The sequence below is a fragment of the Neopelma chrysocephalum genome, unplaced genomic scaffold (assembly GCF_003984885.1).
Source record: "Neopelma chrysocephalum unplaced genomic scaffold, ASM398488v2 Primary Assembly neopelma1_151, whole genome shotgun sequence".
Lineage (NCBI taxonomy): Eukaryota > Metazoa > Chordata > Aves > Passeriformes > Pipridae > Neopelma > Neopelma chrysocephalum.
The window spans coordinates 376449-397228 of record NW_020897813.1 but is presented as its reverse complement, the minus strand read 5'-3'; the positions used below and the strand labels follow the sequence as shown (position 1 = coordinate 397228).

The window sequence follows — 20780 nt, the reverse complement described above, 5'->3', positions numbered from 1 at the left end:
GTTGCTTAAAGAATTAGGAGCAAGACCTTGAACTGCTTTTGGAATTGCCTGTGAGAGACTGGATATCCCCCTGCTGTGTGCCAGCCATGTGAGCCTTGAAGAAGACAGGTAGTCACAGTTTGTATCATTCTGAGCTGGGGCGTTGTCTTCACCCCGTGCTCCAGCTGTGCTGAAGTGACAAACACAGCAATCCCAATGCCCAGAGAGCTGCCCAGGCAGCTGCAATTTCCCAGGAAGCTGGAAACGAAAGGGGAAAATTATAAACTGTTTGAGTCTGGTCTTGCTACAGCAAGTGGATGTTCCATGTGCCAGCTTGAAACAAACCTAACCTTATATTTTTTGGGTCTTTGTGTCTGCTCCCTGCACGTGGAGCTGCTGCTGTGTAGAGCTCCTGGCTGTGTCCTGCACTGGGGAGTTGAGACACCTCACTCTGATGCTCTCAGCGTTTGGATGGATCTCTTCTTAATCTTTTCAATCTGGAACAAGGTCAAGAGGGTTATTTTTTCATTTGCCCCAACATTAGGTTCCTTCACCTCATTTACAGCAAACCCTTGAGGAGTTAAGCAGACAAGGAAATCCTGCAGGATACGGAAGACGCTTTTTTAAATTTTAGGTGCTAATTTTAAAGAAAGAGGCATTTGGGCAGTATTATTACTTGTATGAGCCTCTTTCAAGTACTAGAAATCTGGAACAGTCTCTGTGTTTCAGAGGCAAATAAAATTTGCCTTTTTTTCCTGTGAGCCATGTTGAATTTATTTGAAAGAAATGAACCTGTTATTTCTGACTGACTCAGATTGGCTTAGGAAGGCTGTTTGGAAGGTTGGTAATTCTGAGTGGGGACTAGGATGGCATTTTGCATGAAATATCTAACTTGTTAGTGGTGATTACAATACCCAAGTCAAGCTGATGAGCTTTGTGTAAGGCCATCATTTAGCAATCTGCAGCAGCTCACTGAGTAGTTTTGGTTTTATTGGTGTCTTTGGGTAATAGTCTGAGGGAAGGGAAGATTGCAGTGTCCTTTTGCAGAGCAGACAGTAATGGCTGTAGAGGAGCAGGAGTCTGTCTTGGTCACAATGAATCTTTGAGAGGACTTTTTGAATTACCCATCTATCATATTTATTCAGATATCATTTCTGCTGCAGTGTCCAGGATGTGCTGCTTCAAACGCTCACAGAAAGTCTGTAGAAGGCACCACAGCCATGCTGACTCTATGCAGGAACTTTGTGAGGATGAGTGAGCAGTGGGCTCAGCTCTTTGGGAATGTGCTGCAGCTCAGGCAGTGAAAGTGCCCTGCTTTTCCTGTGAAACAGTGTCAAACACTTCCTGCAATCCCCAGAGCAAAGCAACTCGGGTGGGACTCCCTCCTCCAATGTCCTTTTCAAGTAACTTGACTGAAATTGGAGGAAGACGAGTCAGTTTTGAACTCAGTGCCTTCCTCTTAAATATACATATGGGGAGATTCTGCCATCTTTTTTTAGCTGCTCTGGTGCTATTGGGGGTAGGTAAAAAGCTAAAAGTGTTGCATTTGTTATTTTCAAATCAAAAAGCAAAGAGTAAATATTTAACGTTATAAATAAGTATAAATACTGAATATAATGATTTGGGGTTTTTTCTTACAATTTTTTGACTGCAGTTAGCAAAATGCCCTTCTTTTGGAAGGCTGAGATAGGGATTGTGCCTCAGAATGGTGCTGCCCCTCCTCAACAGAGTGCTACATATTTTAGTAGGTTGTGGCATTTTTGAAATAAGTATATATATGTATATCTGACTAACCTACCCCATTTGTTTCCCAGTGTAACAAGTTGTTACATTAGTTTCATGTTTATCCTTTTGATCGCTGAAAATAAGGACAAATATTCTTGCAATCTTATTTACCTGTGGTATAAGGCAGTGCTGAAGGTACTGGTCTTCCTTCCACCCTTGAACACTTGCTGTGAGGGCTCATGCACCAGCTTTTCCTCTTGAAGTGTTTTCTCCCTTACTTTTCTTTAAATATTCAGGATCCTCACTTCACAAAAGACTGGTGTCACTCTACCCTGAGGAGTGTAGGTGTGCCATTGTGCTTCCTCCGTTTCCCAGCTGCAAGAACATACTTGTCTAGTGAGCCACTGTCTTATTTTCCCACCTGCTCTTTCCTTAATTGCCATAAATTCCAGAATTACAGTGGTACACAGAAGGGTTGGCAATTCAGGGCAGGTCATTAAGCCACCAGCATGTGTTTTTGATGGTTTTGATGTTTACCTGGCTAAGTAAGGAAGTGCCTTTGAGTCCCATGAGCTTCTCGATCATCATGGAACAGTTAGAGTTGGAAGGGACATTGAAGATCATCTTCTTCCACCCCCTGACATGTCAGGGACACCTTCCACTATCCCAGGTTGCTCCAAGCCTCGTCCAACCTGGCCTTGGACACTTCCAGGGATGGGGCAGCCACAGCTTCCCTGGGCAACCTGTGCCAGGGCCTCCCCACCCAACAAGATCAATTGTATCTTGCCTGCTATTTATGGTTTTGTTTCTCTACCAGAAGTAACTCCCAGCTTTTATTTGATCAGGAGCTGAGAGCTGTAACAGGCACGTGCTGGTCTCTGTCCTTGGAGTGCAGTGAGCAGTGTTAACCTCACACAGTTCGGGTCATTTCCTTGGGTATGGATTGCCTGGGAATGTTCATGCATAGAAATCCCTGCATTATTACATTTTTAGCATTATCACGTATCAGTGCCGCTTCAGTCCCGCTGAGCATGAAGGCTAATCCACATTCCAAAAGCAAGTAAATGCCAAGAAAAAAAACCTGACATTTACAGCAGAATCCTTTATTCAAATTGTTTATTTCATCCAAGCATGAAGCTGGATTAAAAATTGCTTAAAAATAGTGTTGCAGCTGAGTACTCAAATAATGCTTTGGTAATATTGACAAGTACTTGGGTGCTCAAGCAATGCCTGGGGACATGTGACCTTTGCTGTATGATGGGCTTCTTAAAATCACTTACAATTGCAAGCTTGCATAAAGATTTAAGGATAAGTGCACTGGCACAGGTTGCCCAGGGAAGTGTCCAAGGCCAGGTTGGACAGGGCTTGGAGCAACCTGGGATAGTGGAAGTTGTCCCTGCCCATGGCAGGGGGTGGAATCACAAGATCTTTAAAGTCCCTTCCAACCCAAACCATTCTGGGATTCTGTGATTAAGTGTGAACTGTGTGTAACTTCCTTCGCTGTCACAGTGCAGACAGTCCTGAGAAGAAGGTCCTAATCAACAGCAACCCCACCCAGGGACCAGTCCTCCCCAGTGCTGAACAATTTATGGAACTGTCAGCTGGTTCTTGCCTGTAAATGCAGTTGGGGTTTTTAGTTGGGTGTTCGGCCTTTATTTTTGTCCTGTGTTAAGTTTCTCCTGCAAGTGCAGTTGGTTACCTTGGCACGTGATGGAGCTGGGAAAAGATCAAGGTGCTCCTTTATAAGTACACACGGTACATTAAGGGAAGGTCAACAGGAGACCCCTCTACTCATCACAGGGGATTTAATAACTTGGTGCAACACAGCAATTTATGAATCTGTCTTACACATCTTCGTATGAGATGGAGGCTGGATCCCGGCCTCCCTCCTCTTTCCTTGGACTTTTGGCATTCATTAGGAGCTCAGAAACAAAGCTTTTGTTTTGTCTTTACCTTCTTTTTTTTTTCTCTCAAATATATTGAGGCAGTTTTCCTCCAGGACTTTACCTCCATTATTTCCATATATATTGAAATTTTTTGCCTCCCAGCTTAAATTTTTACAGCGCCTAAATAAAATTGGTCCCCTTATAAACTTACAGTCAGTTTGGTAATGTAACAACTTAATATTATATAAACATGTTTCTTGCAAGAAAATTTGTTTTGAGTGAAACCATATGCACATGTTAATGGGAAATATTTTTCACACTTCTGCTTTTTTGCCATTCTTTGTATTTGTTTCAATACTTATTAATAGCATCCTTCTGAAACTTCTCTGATGAGAATATACAGCAGATTTTTTTAACTGGAGTACAATTTTAAATGTCTTGGATGTGATTCCAAACAGAGCTGAATGAGAGTGAAATAATATGTACTCCCTAATTGATTATATAGCAATAATTATACTTAGTGACTTTCCTGATATTATATAAACCCCTGGAGCAAAGCTCTATCAATAAATTAATTATCATTCACTTTTTTTTGGTGTAAATCAGTCCATAGGTACTTTTCACTGTGGAGCTTTTGCTGGGGAACGTGATATATACTGATCTTTGAGTTCACATCTTGTTCTTTGGAGAGGTTGCAGTACTCATTTGGACAGCTTCCCACCTTTTTCCTACAGTAAACAGTTGCATTAGAAGGGTAGTATTTTGGGGGGTTGAAGTTGTGAATTTTGACAGGTTTGAGGTAACCTCCATTACTTTCCAACACGAGACTGCATTTTGTTTATCCTGGAATTCATGTCTCTGTAGAAAATCTGCTTGGCAAGCAGTGCTTCCTGGTGCTTGGTGTCTCACAGCTCAGTCTTCTGGGGAATTCAGTGTGGATGATTGTTTAGCTGTCAGCACTGGCTGTCCACTTGATTTAAAGAATACTGCTTCATCCTCAGGAGATTTCTATCTAGCTAACAGGCAGTTGTGACTGATAATCAGGGTACACACCATGGAATGGTTTGGGTTGGACCTTAAAGATCATCTCATTCCATCACCCTGCCATGGGCAGGGACACCTTCCACTATCCCAGGTTGCTCCAAGCCCCGTCCAACCTGGCCTTGGACACTTCCAGGGATGGGGCATCCACAGCTTCTCTGGGCAACCTGTGCCAGGGCCTCCCCACCCTCACAGGGAAGAATTTCTTCCTAATATCCCATCTAAATGTCCTCTCTGTCAGATAAAGCCATTGCCCCTTGTCCTGTCACTCCAGGCCCTTGTCTGAAGTCCCTCTCCAGCTCTCTTGGAGCCCCTTTAGGTACTGGAAGGTGGGTTTTAAGGTCTCCCTGGAGCCTGCCTCCATAGGAGGGGAGATGATGATTTGACTATTTTTGCTCTGTATGGTTGTGTGAAAATGGAAAGGATGTCGTCCCATGTAGGGCCAACTATCACCATTTTATCCCAGCCTCACTTCTGATGGAAATGATTCTCTCAGAGCTCACCCATTTGAGCAACACCATTAGGGTTTGCTTTTCTCATGTGTGTGTTGTATCACGGGTACCTGTGGGGAAATTCATCTGATACCTTAATGTCCAGTTACAGCTTGAAAGGTCTTTTTTTTTTTTTTTGCTGCCTGCTCCCTTTCCCAGTTAACATGTGCATCCACAGAGCCCCCAGGTCATGGTGCAGCTCCCTGCAGAGCTCTACCAGTGCCTGCTGCAGGAGGGACAACTGAGCACTTACACCCACCCTGCTTCCCATCTTTTCACCAGATTTTTCCCAGAAGCAGAGGCCTTCTGTATTATCTTGTAGTGGCTTGGTTTTCATAGGACTCCCTTTGGGGAAAGCATTTTTGAAAACCTGAAGATATTTATTGGATTTTAATATATCCAGATATATAGACCCAACTGACTCTCCCTCATCCATGTGCATACAGAAGATCATGAACCATGACTTCTCTTTACCAAAAAGGAAAACTGACTTTCTTCCTTAAGAAAAGTTATTTTTCTACATATTTATTGCTAGGTTTAATAATTCCTTTTTTATTTTCCTGGTATAGGTGCCAGAATTACTAGTCTGTATTTTACTCATATAGCCACTATAATCTTACAAAACGGGAAAATTAATGACCCTTCCTTCCCCTCTCTCTGCTGCTCCAGTCACCTGCACTGGACAAATCCTCCCTTTTTCCTGTTCCTTGGCAGTTTCTGCCTCTGTGCAGCAGCTTCTTTTAGACCAAGTTTGCAGGTTGTGTGTTACACACAAACCTATTTTTATAAAACCATTACTGCAGCCCAAAATGTGGCTTCAAGCTTTAAGATATCTTTAGTTCTGCTTTAGTTCTTTTGGATTTTATGCTCTTGATACCTTAGAGATTTTTTTCCCCAGTCCTCCTCCTCCTCCTCTATTTCTTTTTAATCCTGCTTTTACATGCAACACTCCTTTGCATTTTATTTTTTTACTAAAGCTTCTGCCCTGATGGAGAGTTTTATATGTTCTTAACCGTCAGGTTTTATTGTGCAGGATTTTTAAAAGCAAGGTCAGTCCATGGGAAGTTCTGTTATTCCTAATGAAGGATAGGTGGCACTCTTGTTATTTTTGTTTGGGTCCCTGAAATAAATTAGGTGTATGTACTCTCTCAGAAAGATTTCTTTTTATAGAGTAAGTGCTTTAGAGAGTGTTCTTGAACATTGAAGAGGATTTGATTTTATTACTTTTTTTTAATATGAACATGTACTTCAATTGCCTGTGTCTGTGACTGGATCGCAGTACTTTGTAGGAAGAGAAAATGTTATTTTTATGAAGACCTCAAGAAAAAGTGCTCAGCTGCATGGGATTGGCTCATTTGACATATATAAATTTTTGGGCATTTTTATTTTCTTACTATTTCATTAGGCAGAGAAGAAAGTCAACGAAACCTTTCATGTAATTTTAACTCCAGTTATACCTTTCCACTTTGTACTTTCTTGTTGGTTATGTATTTGAAATATAGATTTAAGCTGGCATGGTGATCCTAGCACTGCTGAATGAAAGGAAATGTCAGGTTAGCAAGTGCTGAACAGTCTACAGAACCTTTATTTCTTAAACCAGAGAAGTAAATATGTGTTGCCCTAATTCTGTCAATTGATCATAGAATTTTTTACATTTATGTGTTTGAGGTTCCTCTCTTATGATGTAAAATCCTGAAACATGGAGAAATACATGCCAGTAGTGGTACGAGGTTGTGGATGTTTTCTGTCACTTTAAAGGAAGATTTGTTTCAACTCTGTGGAATGTTTTTCCCTTCTCTGACTCTGTGTGCAGCCAGAACGTGGTTCCATGGAGGTATTTTAACCTTGGTGCTTGATTGCTGCAAATCAAATCAATTTTATTGTTCCTGGGGGCTGACAGCTTCATCTGGCTGAAGCCAAGTGATTCGGTGACCTCAGACCTGTTTCTCTTCATCCTCTTGTCAATCAATTGATGCTGTTACTGCTCTGCCCAGAAAGGTGCCCCGTGGTGGAAGGAAAAGTGAAGAAGTAGAGCTGCAGTGAGCAGAGATTAGAAATGTTTCCATCCTGCCTCTGAAGAGTACGAATCTCTTCCATGGGAATATCCAAATACTCAATATTTTGTGACACGTAAAAACATCTCTGTGATGGGGTCATGGCTTGCCCAGTGCCACAGACTGTGGTCAGGAAATTTCTCAGCTGAAACCCTCTTAGCAGAGCCATTCCCAAGTTCTGAACCTCCTAAAAGGCTACTTTGGCTGTGCAGTTCAAATAGAAAATTAAACAGGTGATGTGGAAGGAAAGGAGATGCTCATTATAGACGAAAACACAGATTTGCACGGTTTTCATTGAATATTTCCTGGTGGGTGTTACTACCTAATCAGAGCATAATGTGCTTTGTGTTGTTGTATATATTTTTACAATGCTTTAATTTTAGTTAACTACAGTTTAGATTTCTTACCACTGTGTTTTGCTAGTATGGCATGAACTTAGTTGAAAGAAAACCTTTCTTGAAAGAGTTTCCAATCTAATTTAGGTTTTAGATATCTTCACTTTAAAATATTTAGTCGGTGTATATTCACTGGGGAAAGAGTGTTTGATTTTAATTTTCATGATGATTGAATTATGGAATTAAAAATTGATTGAACAAGCTATTTTGTTTTAATGGATGAAGAATCATATTATAAGTTGACAGTTTGTTTTCCAGTTTATATTTTTGGTGCCCTCCCATGTAACACAGGCTCACATATTACTCATCCCTCCCTTCTTCTCCTGCAAAGTGATTTGGATTTTTAAAAATCTTTTTAATTTCGATACCCTGAAGTGTTTGAATGGAAGAGTCTCAAAGAAAAATCTATTTTGGGGCAGGAAGTTTTCTTGGTATTTTGGATAACATTTACTTTTACTTTCTAATGCCAAAGCAGCTTTCAAGCTGATGCCCATTATGGCAAAGAATTCTGTGTTTTGTATAATAATACAAGTCCCAAATGGGGGCAGTTATTGAAGTTAACACTTTTTGCCCAACTGTGGGAGTACCAGCATCTTTGAGAGATTCCAATTTTGGTTCTTATTTATGCTTGACATTTAATGTGCTTGACATTCTGATTATTTTACACCTACCTAATTTCTTCCAGCTCAAGGGATAATGACAATATTTTAAGCATCTGTGAAGTGTAGCTGCATGTTACTGAGCAGGTGCAACACTACAAACGGAAGAAAAAAGTCCCTAAACTATCTCTGGAATCATTGTTTTTCGTGTTGTATATCTCAGGGTCAATTAGATTGGTTATCAGTTTTGTTGCCAATATCAGCCGTACTAATATTTAATGTCCCTTTATTTACCTATTTATCTATTTGTGTGTAATTAGATGTACATAAATGACACTCAGACACAGTGCTGAACTGTGGACTTACATTGTGTCCTTTGTGATCGAGGGGTGAGGCATTACAGGGAGAGATTTCTGAGTAGTTACTGGGAACTTATATTTTCCTAAATTTTAAATTAAAATGGTGCTGTAAAATAACAAACTCAATACAAAATTCAGCCCATTAAACTGAGCTCATATGTCTATGGCACATATTTACTGCTGGCATGGTAGAACTTAGAAACAGCTGTTCTGTGTCTTGGTTTACAGATAACTGGGATATAACACGAGAAATAAATGGAAAAAAATTACCCAATTAAGTATACTCTCTGTGAAGTCTTTGCTCTCCCTTTGCAACATAATTTTGTTAGTCATCTTCTTGAGTTGTATTCCCATTTAATATGCAGTTCCCTGTGGTCACATCAGGTTTTAGGCTCTTTTTAAAAGGTTCAAATGGGTATCAGGGAAAGAGGAAGCAAGAGTAAAACAGTGGGAAAACCAAGCTCTTCAGACAAGTGCAGCTGGTGGCCATGAATTCCTTTTGTTTCCTTTACTGGGAATCTTGTGCTGCTTTGGACTACTGTAGTTGTGGGTAAATTGACTGCATGAAGAGTGGTGAAGAAAAGTTAAAGTACTTTATTTTACAGACCCATGTGGGGACATTTTAAATACATCCCCAAGTCCTCACAAAACAGTCACCATGGCCCAGGAAGGGGTCCTTGAAGCAGCACTTAGTGAATGGGTTATAGGAATAATTTTTAAAATTCCTTTATTTTGCAATCTTGCCACCTGCTGGTATACTCTGATAATATAAAATTTGGTTAGAAACGTGTTCCAAGAGTCATATTTTCTTTGGTAGGCAAGATCTTAAGGCTGGATGATAAGAAGGTTCTTATTTCCAGCATGCAAGTTCAGTGGGTTCTTCCTTGGCTGTGTCAGTGCCCCGTCAGGTGCAGTGTAGGCTGTGCATCCCTTTGCATTAAACATGATGGAATCATTTTCTAAAATCATGAGTTGGAAGGGACACTAAAGATTGTCTTGCTCCAACCCTCTGACATGGGCAGGGACACCTTCCACTAGCCCAGGTTGCTCCAAGCCCCGTCCAACCTGGCCTTGGACACTTCCAGGGATGGGGCAGCCACAGCTTCTCTGGGCAACCTGTGCCAGGGCCTCCCCACCCTCACAGGGAAGGATTTCTTACTGATATTTAATCTAATCCTACTCTCTGTCAGTTTGAAACTATTCCCCCTTGTCCTGTCCCTCCAGGCCCTTGTAAATAATCCCTCTCCATCTTTCTTGTAGGTTCCTTTGGGTACTGGAAGGCCACAATTAGGTCATCTTGAAGCTTTTCTTTTCCAGGCTGAGCAATCCCAATTCTCTCAGCCTTTCCTCATAGGAAAGGTGCTCAACTCCTCTAATCATCTCCATGACCCTCCTCTGGACTTGCTCCAACAGGTCCACATCATTCCTGTGCTGGGAACCCCAGAGCTGGAGGCAGCTCTGCAGGTGGGGTCTCACCTGAGCAGGGCAGAGGGGCAGAATCCTCTCCCTCCCCTGCTGCCCAAGCCGTGGGATCAGCCCAGGGCATGGGAAGTTTCTGTGTGCTGGGTCATGTCCAACCTCTCACCCACCAGCACCTCTAAGTCCTTCTCCCCTGGGCTGCTCTCAATCCCTTCATCTCTCTGCTGCCACATGAGGGAGGAGAAAGTCTAGAGATATTGTGTGGTCCTGGAACGCTGCATTGTGGCACATTAATCTTCAAAATATATTTGAAATGTAGTTTACAGAGAAATGATGTCCATGTCCTAAAATTCCCAGATAAAATTAGGCAAACTGAATTGACCTAAGTTATGGTAAGAATTTAAGGGATGCTGTTATCCCGAAAACAAGTACTATAAATCCAAGCAATATGGAACTTAAATGTATTTGTGTAGTTTAAACTTTCATTTGGGCACAAGGTGGAGACTGAATCAAGTCCATGACGTGCAAAACCTGGCATTGCTGAAACTTTAGTGGCAGGAGCATGGGGAAGCTCACTCCTTTATATTAATCCGAGATGAAGCAGATGTAGTCTTACTGGTGTCTGCAGGGAAATCCTCATCTATAATAAAAGATGTTTTCACATAGTGTTCAAAGGGCATTAAACAATCCAGTTTTTGCAAGCTGAATCCAGAGATGATTTACTGAGGGGTGTGATGAATTGATCCTTAGCTGGAACTTACGAGTCAGAAGTGGATGTTTTCTTTACCCAGAGTATCCCCCCCGGCTCTGCCATATGCTGTTGTTTGACACAAGAGTAACTGAATGTATTTCTGGGTCAAAAATGGCATTGTACTGGAGCACAATGGTTCCCTTTTAATACAAAAATATGAAGAATTTATTTCCTTCTGTTTCTCTTTATGGTATAGTGTTGGTGTGTTCCCACATGGAACGCTGGCACCCAGTCCAAGGAGGACTCTTCCTTGCAGCACTGCTGCCTGTCATTTCAGCACACCCACTTAAGCAACTCTTATGAAACCAGAGTGTCATTTATTCATGGTGACATCAGTATGGTGACCTTAAGACCTCTCAATTATTCACTTGCAAGTTCTTATGGCATGCAAGGAAAACCAGGGGAATCTCTCCCCTCTGCCACCCTCCCTCTCTCTGCCTTTCCCTCTCACACAGACACAGAACACACACAGACCCACACAACCCTGACTAGCTGCACTGCTCTCCCTCTGCCTTCTCTGAAATGAGGCAGAGCAGCAGATACTGAAGCCACCATGATGAGCACTCCCCATTTTAGTTCCCACTGTCTTCTCCTTCTTGGCTGTTTTTGGCCTCAGGCTTCCCCTTCCTACTTTCTACTTCCCTCTCCTGCTTCGTGTTCTGTATTTATCCTGTTAGTACTGAATATTACTAATGCTGAGTAGCTCTTCTGGAGCAGCTTAAAGTCCTGAAGGTTTAGAGTTATGTTCTTCTAGCTATTTTTAAAGATGATGGGAATTATGACCAGTTGTAAGTCTCCAAAGAACTGTGTGCATAAAAAGTACCATTTATTTACATAAATGAGAGGCCAGAGGGGTTACAGCTTTGATAAATGGATGAGAACGAGAGATTGTTGGGACTGAAGCCCACGGTTTCCAGCTTTTAATTCACTTCTTTAGTCACAGAGTTAGAACTTTTTAATCACATTATTTTACTGCAAAAATGTCCATAACTATTTATGACACTGGATGTTCGCTCTTGGATCTGTTTCTCCTGTGGGGTATCCTTCAGATCAATCCTTGTTTGTTCTATTAATTTGCTTAATTCTCTGGGGTTTGTCAAGTCTAATTATCTTCTTTCTTTCCTCCAGTTTTGAAATCAAGATTGATTAACCAACACGAAAAGCCCCAGCTGGTTATGTGACTTGGAACCCTGTTTATGAAGCACTCGTTCGTTTTCACAAGACGACAGCACTGTAAGTTGTTTTTATCTCTTTTCTCCACAAAATTAAAAATCTGTTGTTTTATCTCAATAGAAATTCTAGAGAATTCCCGAGGAATTCAACTCTTATTGGTAAACACACTCTTAATATTTGGCTTAGTGACACCAGGCAAGGAAATAGAAGTGCCTTATTCACTTTCCCATTCTACTCACCAGGGATTTCTTTCGCGTGACGATGTTACTTATGGTTTCATATCATTTACAGAAAGCTTCCCTCAGTTAGAAAGATCAATCTGCTCTCTCTTTACGCTGTGTTGAATGAAGTGTGGGATCAGTGAATGTGACAAATGTATATTTTGGACTCCATTGATGGTGGGTTATGTAAGGGCAGAGGCTGTAAAGCAGGTGCAGGAGGAGATGACAGTGCCACTCAATGGCACCTCTGCAAAGAGCTCTTGCAGAATTCTAGATTCTCCCCCACTTCCCAGACCCTGAGATTTTGGACTAAATAATGCTTCCTCTGCACTTGATTTAGGAAGTGTTTTCCCACAATTATAAATTTGTTCCTCATAAGATAAACCTTCAATTTTTACTTGCAGAACAGAACTGCACAGTGTTATAAAAGCAAGAGTGAGGATACATAAATGAAAGTTCCAACAGTAATATTAGATGGCTTAACTATTATTTGATATATATCATGAACTATGTGTTATAAGGTAAAACTTCATAAAATCATTAGATACAGGTGGAATGTTGACAGGTTCATCATAATGCTGTTTGTGGTATGAATCTTATCTTTGCCTTTTCCAGTTGTGTGAAAATGTTCTGCCTTAATAGTGAGGAGACTCTTTTGTGTCTGTAAATATCTGGTGGGGGTTTTAATGATTAAATTTTGGTAGCCATGAACTGACATGATGTTCCACTTAAGGTATGGGGCAGCACCAGGTTCCCCCAAGGTTTTCTTTAGCTCTAACTGCACTAGAAGCCAGGCAGATTGGACTGGCTGAACTTCACAACCATGTTAAAATGGCATTGTCCAATTTGCTCTGAATGTATGAAAATTCCATTATTTTGTAAGTGAAAGGAACAACTTATTTAGGTATTTATTTTGAATTTTCTGTTGAACAGCAAATGATTCTAGTGACTTGTAAGTGGTGGAACAGTGCACGTAAAATCTGTATTTTCATTTGTTACCTCTCTTGTTACTGAAGGTTCATTCATCAAGAAGAGAAAATTAGGTATAATACTCAAAATATTATAGAAAAAGAGGAAATAACACTACCTACTAAAGTAAGTTTTTGGGTTATGAAAGAGTAGAACCAATAAAGAAAAATGAATAAGTATTTACTTTTAAATAGAGTTTTGTACAGTGAAATATTAGCTTACTTTTGATTTTTATGATTGCAAAGAGATGTCTGAGCAAATTTGCTTTATGGCAACAATAAATATATTCCCAGTATGGTAATGAGATTAATTAGCTTGTTATTAGGAAAGAGAATCACACTTATTCTTTTTTTAACAAGTAAACATTGGAAACAAAAGCATAGCAAGAGTACCCTGTTGCTCTGGGTGTCTGTTGATAGAACACTTCCTCTCCTATGATGTGTGTGGAAACAGACTTAAATCTTGATATGAAAAGCACAAAGAAATGAATAATACAGATAAAAAGGCTTTGGTAGTATTCCATGAGTACTTAAGGAAGTTTTCCATAGAATAGAGCTGTAAGGTCTGTGTAGCTGCTATGGAGAAGACCCTAAAAACTGGTTTTAGATTATTTATTTGCTTTGATACTGTATGTCAAAAACATGAAGTAACTTATGAAGTTGTTATGAAGTTTATAAAAATAATTAAGTTTTACAAAAAGGCACTTGCACAGCTTTCATGTATTCAAAACATTATCTAATGTTTATGTGGATGGAAATTACTCGAGGGTTTGCCCTCTTTTGCCACTAATAATTTCCAGATGGATTTCCACCAGGGTGATAAGTGTACCTACAGTTCTCACCTACACGTAAATGTTTGCTAGGCTCTTTTAGCTAAAACTAATCTAACTTAGATCAAAATGTTTTTTTCAGTAGAGAGCAGAATGAAAAGATGGTCATAATGACTGTGTGTGGGCAGCTGTAACATCCAACCATTGCAGAGTGTTCAGCGTCACTTCTCACTGACAGTCTGTGACTGCAGCAGTTTGGCACCGTTGCTTTAATGAAGGTTTTAACAGGTGCTACAAGCTGTGCAGACCAAATATTGTGCTTGTCTTTCAAAGTGTTAGCGATTCAAACTTCATTTTATTCAAAAACTCTTAAAACAAGTAGTCTATAATCTATTTGTCAGACACTCAAACGTGTGTAAGAGACTGAAAAGCTAAGACAGACTTTCTAGAGAGGTAACTTAGTCATTCAGCTATTAAAACAACAAAAGCCTCCTTGAGGTTTTGTACCTTTGGTTTTTTGGTTTTTTTTGTAGAGAAATAAGTAGAGTTTGAAATACCATAATTTTCTCTATTTCTGAGTATAATCCACGATAGTTTTAATTCCTGTTGGCAAGGCAAGGTGCCAGGCACAATCCCACAATTTGGTACACTTGTAAAAATAAAAAATTGTAACCCCCCCACAACAACCCTTCCTAAAGCACCCTCTACCTTCAGCCTCTCACATCCTCTTCCAGAAGGATGTTATGGGCTGACTGCCTGGGTTTCATTATTTAACTTGCCTCCCAACCAGAACTGAGATTCCATGTATGTAAGATGTTGCTTGTTCCCTCTGACGAACACAAGGTGTCTGTTCTGGTTAGACCTTAACACCAGCTTTAGATGACAGGAACCAGGAGGTAACACTGCTCTGGCTGTGGGAATGTGTCTGGTGAGGCCTGGAGTGCACAAGGATTATTTCTTCCCCAAGGTAGCTGCAGCTGTTGTCCTCTCCTAAAGATATTCCCATATGAAATCCTTCCCAGTGTTGTTTTGTCATCCCTGTGATTTATCAGAGTTATTAAGAGAGACACTTTGGGCTGTGCTGTTATTTCTGTGCTCAGAACTGAAATGTCAGCTGGAACTGAGACTGGAGAAGCTGAAGAAATGGTTTTATCTCCAGCACCACGTGCAGCTCCACCTGCATTTCACTTCTGCCCTGTAAATGCAGGGCCCTGGGAAGCCACTGAAACTTTTGGCTTTTCCAATAGTTACAATAACCTTTGGCAAAGTGCTTTTGTCACTTCTCTCACCTACATTGGAGGGAAGCAGCTGTAACAGCAAAGCATGGGATTATGACTCTCACTTGGCTGCAATTCTCGGCACAAATTATGCATCAGCTCATCCCCAAACCACGGCATCTGTGTCAGCAAAGTTTGGTTTATAGGTGTGAGGTAGGACAGTCCCATTCATCTATTTCTGTGTTATTTTTCCTGGGATTGTCCCCTGTGTTTTGAAGGGGAAGAGGAGCATGTTCCACTTTCTGTCACTTGTTAGATGTGAATGTCATGATATTCATTCAGAGAAGTTGTGCAGAAGCAGGGTAGATTTGTGACTTCAATTACCTGTACAGTCATTTTGAATAACTAAATTAAATATATCTGTGAATTTATCTGAACTCGTGCTCCTTTGAAGAGCAAACTTCCTTTAATTAAATAATCTTTTCTACTATCTGAAGTTAGTGACATTTTCTAATCATACAATTGCTGCTTAATTTCAGTTCTACGTAATTTTAATAGGTCAGTAGGGGTGATATTACAACATAACTATATTCAGTGAGAGGGTAACAGTAAGACAGTAGTTCTTGCCTAGGGTTTCTCATTAGTAGATCTTGAAGTGCATTAGAAAAAGTATGAGTTGTTCTCTCTGTTTTAGAGATGATGGGACCTGCGGCCCTATGAGGTTATCCAGCATGTCTGTGCAAACCTCTCTTCCTGTGTTCTATTGACTAACCATCCCAGTGTAATGACTCTCCTGAGTAATATATTAAAATATAATATGGAAACAAAAAAGCCAAAAGAGTTAATGGGTCTTAATGGAATAAAATTAAGATTTTTTTTTTTTTGAAACAGAAAAAAAAGAAATGTGTTCCTGCAGAGTTCTGTGTTGTGTGTGCTGTTCAAACCCTCCATTGGATTTGAACACATTAGACATGAAGTTAACATATAATATTAGTTTATTTTCTTATTATTGGCTGTTACCTTGGGATTTAAATATTTCTTATCTGGTTGAAAAACGACGAAGACCAGCAGTGCCAGGAGCTGATTTTCCTTTCTACACCAAATGCATGGCACTTGTCTGGTAAGAGTACAGAGGGTGTTGGTGTTCCACCGGATTGTAAGGAATTGAATGACGCTAGGGACAGCAAATGTCAGCTGACACTTCAGTAAATGCTGATTATTGATGTAATTCTTCCTTTCTTTCTTAGTTTTGATGCCCTTTTCTGATCTAAAAATATTTTGGAAATGTTGAATGTAATTAAAAAGATAAGACCTTCCTGGTAATAATGAAAATATTTTTGTAATATTAATTTTATTTTTTTATATAATATATTTTAGTTTTGCATGTTGGGGATAATTTTGATTTTGGCTTTCCTGTTCATACAGTGGATTTGCTGCACTGCCAGCAAAATAGCTGCTTTGAGAATGACCAGTTCCTCTTGACTTTGAAACAATCCTTGATAATACCAATAAATCTCTTGTAATCAATGAACAGCCACTGTCCACAAAGTGAAATTCATGTCTGTTCCTTGCTGCTTTAGGGTTTCTCTTGGCAGGATTTTGTAGGCATGTTACTGGATTTCTACTGGCTTCTGGCTCTTCCTAGAGCCCAAATTAAGGCTTTTCTGCTGGTTTCTCCTAATGCAGAGCAAATAAAATGTGAATTTTCTTAATGTGATACATAGAGGGCTGAGTACAATTCAAATGCTAATATATAGAAACTAAGTCTCACAAAGGAGTGTGTTAACATTTGTCTTTATTCACTATATTTCTAAGGATATGTGCCAAGTCTTGCTTGACACATATCACACACTACATTGTACAAATTCACCCTTAAAGGCAGAGAGAAGCATTTGCTTTTTGCATAAGTTTGAGTCTTATGATCCCATGAAAAAGTGAAGGTTTCCTTTCATGACCCCACCTGAGCCTGCTTTGCTGATTCCTCAACTTTTCTCCTTCATTCCCGTGTTAAATTTCCCTTTTTCAAGGAGAAACTGAAATGAATATATCCAGCAGAGACCGGATTGGGGATTTATTTTCCAGCTGACATTGTTTTACTGTTTTCCTGGGTACTAGAAAGTCTCTCATTTACTTTGGTGTTCTTGCCTCTCTTTTTCAATTTGCCCTGCAAGTGCAGCTCCTTGCTGAGATCAGGCTTAGCTCAATTTAGACAAAATACTAGTCCTTTTTTTACCTAGTTATTATTAGAATGTCTATTATGCTCTTAGATCTTGTTTAGCAGTTTTAAATTTTAAGTCTGTGTTTTGCCTGCTGTTGCCCATGGCTGTCAGAATTTCCCTTGACTTCAGGAATTGTGCACTCTTACACAAAGTAGGTAAATTCTCTGTTTGCTTTCAGTTTGGTGATCCAGTCATTCCCTGTTGCAATTCATTTCCCCTCCGGGGAGTTCATCCAAGCCACTGATATTAATACCTGTTTTGAATGGGTATTTGATACTTCCCCGCTTTTGCAGGATTGTGGAATCCATTGCACTTCCTACACATCTTTCCCTGAGCTGGAGGGTCCTCCAGAACAGCAAAGGAAGCTCGAGAGCAGTTTGTGACCTCCCTCCTCACCCTCCCTTGCTCACGTGGCCAACTTGTGTCTCAGGCTTGGACCTGACTTCAGGCTCCTGCTGTCTTTGTTCCTTACTTGTCTCTTTAGTATTCCAAGACAGAGGTTTTGAGTTTTTTGGCTTCTTATTGTCTATTTGGATGGACAGAGTAACTTGTTTTTAAATTTTATTTTAGATTTCTCCGTAATTTCTCTCTGCAGATGTTGGTGCTTCAGCACTCAGTGAAGTGATGCTTTGCTTTTTGTGTATGTAAGCAACACACGGTCTGCAGCCAGATACTCAAACAAAAAATATTTAAGAATATGTTTAAATGCAAGGTCTTACACAAAATGCAAATTTATTACTTACTACTTTTCACTTGATTCTCATGATAGACTTCTGGAGAGCGCTCTGAGGCTTTTTTCTTGGTGCTATCACTACTTTGCCTTCATGTTTATGCTAATTTTCTTTTTTTGCCAGAGCCCCATAGCACTTGTTATCAGTAGCTAGAATTTCCTGCCACCTGTGGTGGAATATATTTCTTCATTAGAAGCTTTTTGCTGCTTCCTCAAGTTTTGTCTTTGATTAGCTGCTATGGAATTTTTACATATCATCACTTGTCCTGCAAAACTCAATTATCTGATAGAAATGAAAATTGCTGTTTCTAGGTTATATTGGCCCAGATCACTTAGTGCCAGTTCCTGGTACCAGTACTCAACTGAATTGGTGTTAAATTCAGAACAAGAGAGTGTGGTGGAAGACTGGGTTTTGTAGGGCTGCTTTTGGATTTGTGTTGGTGGGTTTTTCCCTCTTTCCTTTAAAGTGAAAGAGCACTGGAAATGCCAAGGCTCAGTTCAGAGTGATTTACCTGAACTGAGTTGGAATATAGTAGAGATTTATAGTAGAAATTCAGACTTTTTTAGTCTGAATTTAGTGAACATTTTCTTAATCTTATTTGCAGCAACTTTACATCCCTATTTTAGGGATTATATTTTCAAGGATCTCTTGAAAAATGAGAATGTAAGCAGAGGTTTACCACTCACTATTAAATCTTCATGGAATGATGTGCTGTGAACCCTTCTGCCCAGACCCAAACAAAAGGGAACATAAATTACACCAGCTACTGGCTTTATAAATGCAAACATTATATTGCTATAGTCCACTAAATGGACTTTTCTGTACTCAGTTTAAAAAACCCAAACTTTTTATCTCAGGAACAGCTGTCCAGCTCCTCATGTGCAGTACAGAGTTTCTTCTCTCCATCAACATCATCTGGAAGGAGGATAAAAACTACGGATTCGTTAGAATGTGATAAAAAGCAGCATGTGTGTATATGAAGGCAAATGTAAATTACACTGAATTTCCAGCATCAAAAAGGGGACTTGGCAAGTGCAGATGTTCAGCTTAAACACTGTAGGAGGAGAGAGAAGAAGTGGTTTTGTTTCTTTGTGCTGAGCTGTGGTGGAGCAGCTGCTTGGAGCTGAGTAGCAGAGATGAAGTGGCACCGTGTGTAAAGCTGCTGCTGTCTGGGATGCAGGAATCCATCTGATGTTGGCTGGGAAAAGGGCTGCTGAGGAGCAACACTGAGGAGAAAAAGAGAACAAAGAATAAGTTCCTATAGTCTTTATTGTTGTTTATATATTTACTCTTCTGAACCTTACCTATCCCTAGGATATAAATTATAGCTTGGAGGGAGTGAGTCCATACTAGTCTTTGGAAAATTGCTTGGATTAGGCACTTTAAGCCTGTTTATGAAACAGTCCAAGTACTGAAAAAATCTACTGGAAAAGCTGGAAGGATGACCTTGTTGGGTTCCCCTGTGCCCACTTCTCCCAGGTACTTTTATCAGCTGCTGGGCTGCCACTCTCCCCTCAGGAGCTGGGGCTGATGGTCTTTTGTTGTTGTTTTTGTTTGGTTGCTTTGGGGTTTTGTTCGTGGGGCTTGTTGGGGGGAGGTTTGAGTGTTTCTCTCCCCCCAAAACTCGCTGCTAAGGAATTCTTCCTTCCTTTTCCCACCATCCCACGGGTCCCCAGAGTCCCCAGTCCTGCTGGAGTAGGTGATTCACCACTGGGGATGTCTGTCAGTGTTGCTTGAGAAACCACACACTGAAATGGGAACCAACTCGGTGCCCAGTGGATACAGATGTAACTTTCAAATATGAAACTCTTTGCTTTAAGCAGTTATGCTGCATGGCTGGGGCGACACCACAGTGGGGCACATATTTGGCAAGGTCGTGAGATTGTGGGGGTTGCTCAGTCTGTGTTTTCTCATAAACTCTTTTTTCCCCCCCAAATCCCATGAAGTAGCACCCTTGAAAACCAGGAAAGGCAAATAGTAACAAGGTAACTTGTTATTTCTCTCTCCAGTTCAAGAGGGACTTTACGGATCAGATATTGCATCTAAACCAGGGTTTATAACAACCAGAAGTGGGTCATTTACAAGGATGATTCAGGGAACCACAGAATTTCGATGCGAGGTTTGACAGAGGTTGGTGGTGGATTTTGCATTTCAGTGGATTTCCTTTCCAAAGAAAGCAAAAGAAGGAAAAAACCTACTTGATGTATCGAAGTAAAGAGCCAGCTCAATTGTCTCGGTATTTCAGAGCAGAATTAAAGAACAGCAAATTGGATTTGCAAAGGCTAAAGGAGGAGGTTGCAATAGTTAAGCATGAAATCATTAAGGATCAGAGAATTTTCCGTCTTGTCTTCATGGAGTTTGAATTAATTTTGATAAAAAAATACACCAGGTGGAAGAAAAATGAAAGAAAGAGAGAAAGGAGGAGAAAGGGTCACCTTGCAAACCTGAAAAATTAATTTTATTGCAATCTGTATTTGAAAGAAAAATGGCAGAAATTGAAATCCCCCAAATCACCACAAGAATTTTGCATATTTAGAATATAAAAAGAGCTTTAAAGCACTGGATTTTTTCACAAATGCATGTGTGTGAGTCCACGTGGGGGTTGGTGTGCCTGTCCATACCCACAATGTTATAGTCCATCACCAGCCCCAAGATACAGCATGATTTAAACTTGTGAAAAGCTTCAGTTGTTTCCCATCTGGAGCCTCGGTTTAATCCTTTGACTTTGCTGCAGAAGCCTTGATCCTTGGGAGAGTGTTAGTTTTTTTCCCCTTAAACTCTG

General features: G+C 40.3%; 1 protein-coding gene across 10 annotated transcripts in view; it reads left to right on the top strand.

Annotated features, from left to right (window-relative positions):
• ATP2B2 (ATPase plasma membrane Ca2+ transporting 2) overlaps nt 1-20780 on the top strand; it is a 409505-nt gene that overhangs the window by 127392 nt on the left and 261333 nt on the right. For all 10 annotated transcript variants that reach the window (XM_027701197.1, XM_027701186.1, XM_027701198.1 and 7 more), the window contains exon 3: nt 11828-11932. The gene's annotated coding sequence lies outside the window, so the exon portion shown is untranslated. The remainder of the gene's footprint in view (nt 1-11827; nt 11933-20780) is intronic.